This window comes from Osmerus eperlanus, chromosome 4 (assembly GCF_963692335.1).
Source record: "Osmerus eperlanus chromosome 4, fOsmEpe2.1, whole genome shotgun sequence".
Lineage (NCBI taxonomy): Eukaryota > Metazoa > Chordata > Actinopteri > Osmeriformes > Osmeridae > Osmerus > Osmerus eperlanus.
Window position 1 is genome coordinate 9,020,647 of NC_085021.1, and position 6,528 is coordinate 9,027,174.

The following is a 6,528-nucleotide window of genomic DNA, read 5'->3' on the forward strand; positions in this document are numbered from 1 at the left end:
TGTAACTGTTCATGGAGGTGTACCTAATAGATATAGCAGAGACTCTTTACCTTGAATCCCACAATCTCTCCCACATGGAGAGACCCTTCTTCCCACTCTTAACAGACTACGACTGTCCTGCATCTGGCCTACAGAACATTCCCCCAGTCCAGTATGTCTGCTTCTCCATGGGAACTGCCCTTCCCCGAGGGCATTTTGACAGAACTACAAACCCCATCAGCATACAGAGCAGATGAGGGGCCAGAGGACTGCAGTACAAACCTCTCGCTTTCCCCTCTACCCTCGACTCCCCCTCTCTCACCTCCCCTGCTCTCTGTCACGGTGATGAGGTGAGCTGATTGGACAACAGAAGGTCAATGAGATCCCATCAAAGTGTCTGTCAGATGCCCTGAACCTAGAACGAAGTGACACATTCTGATTAGAGAATCCTTTTATTATATGTAGAAGATCTCTCTCTAAACCCATCACATGCTCGAGTAGGGAGCGTTGGAACACACACCCGCTGGGGCATCCAGAGGAGACATTGTCTGTGCTTTTGTCCATCCTGCTGTCCTTCTTCTCAGAACAGGCCAGTGGGAAACCACATCAGTGGCTCACCCATGTCCTGGACAGTGTCATGGGCAGGATTGCAATCTGTTGAGATGTTTATATTTTGGGATCTTTGTGGAGGAAAACAAGCCTGTGAGCCTTCTGTTAAAAGGAATAACAGAATTTATTACAAAGGTTCCCTGAATCACCAAGAGATTTTAGTTGTAGGCATAAACAGTAAGTTATAGATATATAACTATGTAACAATACCTGCTGTAAAACACAGCCTCTATATCTCTCTCCCTCTCTCTCTCATCTTTCAATCTCCCTCCATATTCCTTCATCTTCCCTCTCTGTCTCTTTTTTTTCTAGTCGCTGAATCGGATATGCTCTGCAGACAACAAGTTATAGGGATCAGGACACCTCATGAATGCGGTGCTAGCTTGTTACTATGCAGATCACTCCCTCCCCCAGTGGGCTGTGACATTGCCATAAAGGGAAATGTAGCATGAAAATATGATTAATATGTAAATCAGTCATAAGGAATGGAAGATGAATGCTATGAGACACACAGGTGGAGCTGGCTGTGTAGGAACATGAGAGGAGGCTGCATGGTTTCTTCTCAGCTCTGTGGAAGTCTGGTCTGTCCAGTCTGGTCTGTACTTCTCAACCAGCTATGTGTGTCATCTCAATGTTGTTGCACTTCAGTCACACTCAGGCCAGATCAGCCAAGCGCAGATCAGCCAAACCCAGATCAGTCCAGTCCAGTCCAGTCCAGTCCAGCCTCTTTACAGGAGAGAGGAATGACGTGTGCTCAGAGCCAACGTAATTACCCAGACTCCTCTTTGGGATGCTGCCCCTCTGATAAGGCCCAAAGTTCATCTATCTCTCTTAAACATCAGCTGGCCTGCTAGAGGGACTTGGCATGGCTGTGTTCTGGTGTGTGTGTAAATGTGTGTTTGTGTGTGCATGCATGTGTGTATGTGTGTGTGTTTGACAGATGTGGCGGTAATTCCAGCCCCTGGACAGGCTTAGCAGAGTTTTCACAGGGTCCTGAGAGAACCCTCAATCACAATGAACACTAAACTGCTGGACATTCACTCAGTCTCTGGCCATCTCCTTCTCTCTCTCTCTCTCTCTCTCTCTCTCTCTCTCTCTCTCTCTCTCTCTCTCTCTCTCTCTCTCTCTCTCTCTCTCTCTCTCTCTCTCTCTCTCTCTCTCTCTCTCTCTCTCTCTCTCTCTCTCTCTCTCTCTCTCTCTCTCTCTCTCTCTTCTATCTCTCTCCCCCCCCCCTCTCCTCTCTCAGTAGTGGTCTGAATGGGCCTTTCAAGGTCATCAAGATCAGCAGCAATGACAGATGGACAGGGAGTGACAGAGGAGGAAAAGAGGTATAGAGAGATGGGTAAGAACAGAGGGCCAAAAAGTAATGAGAGATTGCTTCATTTAATTCCACTCTCTCCAGGCTAGTTTGGGGAGTCTGTTCTGGTTAAAACTAGGACAACTATTACCTACCCAACCCCCCTCCTCCTCACCCCTCCCCTCCCCCCTCTCCGACACACAGCCTAACGCTGATAGATTACAGCAGAGCAGGAAAATAACACCCAGAACTTTATCTGATGAATTCTGTTTTTGTTCCTCCAAACTTTTAAAGGTAATGAATTGATTCACACTCCTCAGTGCTTTTTAATTACTGTAGATTTGGGCCGCTTTCCGAGCGATGTGGTGGTGGAGCCATTGATTCTAATCCCTGAAGATCCTGCAGAAGGAGTCAGCCCTCCGCACACGCGCCCCCCCCCCCACACACACACAGACAACCCCCCTCTACACACACACACACAGTGATGAATAACATCTGAAGCAGGGCATAATACTTTACGACGGAGGTGATGTGTCTTCATTGAGCAGCGTGATCCAGAGGGATCCAGAGGAGGACTCTGGGAGAGCAGCAGCTGCAGATGATGCTCGTGGGGCTGGCAGAGGGAGACCGAGAGCACGGGGGCTCACGTCCCCGGACTGCTACACACAACTCGCTCTTCTTCTGTCTCTCTCAGCCTCGCTCTCCCGGATGATCTCGTTCTCTCTGTCTCTTTCTAGAAGTCTCCTGTTCTCTCTCTCCGTCCAGCTTTTCATCTCTCTCTCTCAGAGAGAGTGTGTGTGTGAGAGAGAGAGAGAGAGAGAGAGAGAGAGAGAGTGAGAGAGAGAGAGAGAGAGAGAGAGAGAGAGAGAGAGAGAGAGAGAGAGAGAGAGAGAGAGAGAGAGAGAGAGAGAGAGTGAGAGAGCTGCACCTCTGCATCTTTCAGATGCAGAGGTGCAGCTCTGTGTTGAGACAATGTAGACCCCATGAGGATTCACCCCTCCAATCAATTTATCCTGCCGCTGCCAGAGTGCTGATCAACCACTTAGAGCCCATTGATTGGCTGGTGTATTAGAGGGCATCCAGTCCCACCAGTGCTCTAACCTGCTGGTGCTGTGCTCCGCCCACTAAAAGGGTTGCCATGCAACAGCCTTATAAAGCTGTGATGGTGTGTTAATACTGCTGATTTAATCAACCCAACCAGCCAGACATAAATCATCATCAGGATAGAATTACCTGGCCGTAAGACAGCTCTACTCCCCCCACTTCCTTTCTCCTTCGATCTCCTTGTATCTGTCTGCGCACACACACAAATAAAAAAGACAAGGAGAGCGAGACAGGGATGATGGAGAGACAGGCAGGATGGAGAGACAGGCAGGATGGAGAGAGATACTGGGATGAGTTGATGAATCTGTTCTTTAGGGACACAGACTAGACATACATCATTTTACATTTGACATTTGTCATAATTCTGATCTCAGAAGATAAATCTCTTTAAATGTCAGCCTACCAGACAAACACACACTCACATTGATAGGTACACCAACACACCACACATAGACACACGAGTGCGTGCGTGCGCACGCACAAACAAACACACTCATAAACACACCTTGGTGTCATTAGTAAAGAAGACATATATGGGGCCAGATAGGTGTCATCTAAACCAGAACAGAAGAGATCAACCGATGCTACAGAGAGACAACGTAGATCCACACTCATTAGATCAATCATTCATTAGAATAATCATTAAGTGGATCACTCATTCAATAGATCACTCATTCAAATCAAGTCAAGTCAGTTTTATTTATAGAGCACATTTAAAAACAGCCAATGCCGACCAAAGTGCTGTACAAAATTAACAAATAGGGCAAAACAACAATAAATAAGAACAACAGACAAACAACACAATTACAGTAAGCACGAGTGACCCTAAACTGACTCAAAAGCCAAAGAATAAAAATAGGTTTTAAGACAAGACTTAAATGTCTCGGTGGTGAGGGATGACCTGATAAAAATTGGCAGTTTATTCCACAGAGTAGGGGCTACAACTGAAAAAGGCTCGATCACCTTTTGTTTTCATCCGAGTCTGTGGAATGGCTAAAAGGAACTGGTTTGATGGTCTAAGGGGCCTGGAAGTGTGATACAGCATAAGAATATCTGAGATATACAATGGAGCCAATCCATGTAAAGCTTTAAAAACAAGTAACAACACCTTAAAATCAATTCTATATTTGTATATCTGTAGGGGAGAAAGTAGACTTCATGTGTGACACTATGTCCATCAATGTAAAGAGGGACACAGGCTCAAAGCAAGTGACAGAAGCAGGGCAAGGGACTAAAACAGAAGGGTCATGATCAGTAAGTGAGATATGAAATCTAATAATGTCAACCTTGTTGATTGTTGACCAATAATTTTTCCGTAACTTCAAGAGTAACATCAGGGAGGACAACAACATGGTTTAGTGCAGTGTTTATTGCACTAAACAAGGTTTTGCATTTTTAGCAATTATATCAGAAAAATGCTTTGCTTTAGAGGCTTTAACAAAACGTTGATAGGATCCGAGGCAATCTCTCAATATCTCATTTGCAACACTTGCAACTTGTCTATTTTCCATTTCCTCTCAGCTTTCCTACACTCTTGTCTAAGGGCACAAGTCTCACTGTTAAGCCAGTGAGAAGCTTTGACTTTGGGTCGCTTGAGTTTGAGTGGGGCAACAGTATCAAGAATACCTGTAACTATGGTGTTAAACAGAGTAACTAGCTCTTCTGTACCCAGAGAGGAGGTTGTCCCTGTAAGGCTGGTAAATGGAGAAGCTGTAAAGGCATCAGAAAATTGCCCAGCAGTGGAGTGATTCAGTGCCCGAATGTAGCGACCAGGCATATGAGGCTTAGGTAATGGACAAGAGAGGGATGCATTAAAAAATCACAGGTGTATGGTCAGATAGACAAATACTGTCCAACTCAACATTTAAGACAGTTAGATCAGTAGATCACTTATTCAGTAGATCGCTTATACAGTAGATCACTTATTCAGTAGATCGCTCATACAGTAGATCACCCATTCAGTAGATCACTTATTCAGTAGATCGCTCCTACAGTAGATCACTCATACACTAGATCACTTATTCAGTAGATTCTTCAATAGATCCCTCTGCTCATTAGATCTTTCCTGCTCCCGTCACCTTGTCCTGTCTGTCACTGTTTAGTTATCCTGGTGGACTCCAACATATTTGGCTCTGAATAAACATGATGTTAACCCCTATTTAAAGGTTGATTGCTAGTGATGATGAGTCATCAAGCTCAGTCACCTCAGTTAGCTGAAAAGGATAGGCTTAGAGCTACCTGCTGCAAGTCACACACAGGAGTTCAGTACACGCACAGTCACACACACACGCACGCTTATCTTCATTCGTTCCTGACACCTCAGGGTCACTGTCAACATTGAGCAACAGAAGTGGCAAACAATAATATTTTCCTGAGCACACAGTCTGGTAAGAATAGCCTCAGTTTGTTCCTCATCTGGAGCCCCTCTCCTCCCTCATCTGGAGCCCCTCTCCTCCCTCAGTCTGGAGCCCCTCTCCCCCCTCATCTGGAGCCCCTCTCCTCCCTCATCTGGAGCCCCTCTCCCCCCTCATCTGGAGCCCCTCTCCACCCTCATCTGGAGCCCCTCTCCTCCCTCAGCCTGGAGCCCCTCTCCCCCCTCAACTGGAGCCCCTCTCCTCCCTCATCTGGAGCCCCTCTTCCCCCTCATCTGGAGCCCCTCTCCTCCCTCAGCCTGGAGCCCCTCTCCTCCCTCATCTGGAGCCCCTCTCCTCCCTCATCTGGAGCCCCTCTCCTCCCTCAGCCTGGAGCCCCTCTCCTCCCTCATCTGGAGCCCCTCTCCTCCCTCAGACTGGAGCCCCTCTCCTCCCTCATCTGGAGCCCCTCTCCTCCCTCATCTGGAGCCCCTCTCCTCCCTCAGCCTGGAGCCTCTCTCCCCCCTCATCTGAAGCCCCTCTCCCCCCCTCATCTGGAGCCCCTCTCCTCCCTCAGACTGGAGCCCCTCTCCCCCCTCATCTGGAGCCCCTCTCCTCCCTCATCTGGAGCCCCTCTCCTCCCTCATCTGGAGCCCCTCTCCCCCCTCATCTGGAGCCCCTCTCCCCCCTCATCTGGAGCCCCTCTCCCCCCTCATCTGGAGCCCCTCTCCTCTTCATCAACATGAACTCTCACATGAGTGTCTCTCTCTGCATCACTCTCCTCTCCTGGCTTTGTGAGGCACATTCATTCTCTCTGCCCATGACTCTTGGCAGAAAATTAAACCTGATATTTTCTCTTTTAGCGCCGGCATCAGAATGCGTTCAGCGTGAAATTAAGGGAATGCATTTCGGAGTCCAAGGTAAATGTGCCTGTGTGATGAGGTTGGAGCGGCTCCAAGGCTGGGAGATGAAAACGCTCTGACTGTTATTTTCCAGACGGAGAATTATCTCTGCTTATTACTGTTCGGCATTGGTGGCTCTGTCTCCTGGGGAACGGGGCTGGGCCAATGACAACGGCTTTCTGATCTCCATTCAGGAAAGAAAGTGCTCGTGGTTCTTTGTACATTTACACTGTATCCTGCACTGTTGTGGTGCAGACGTCTGTGCATTTACTTGTTTTACGAGTGA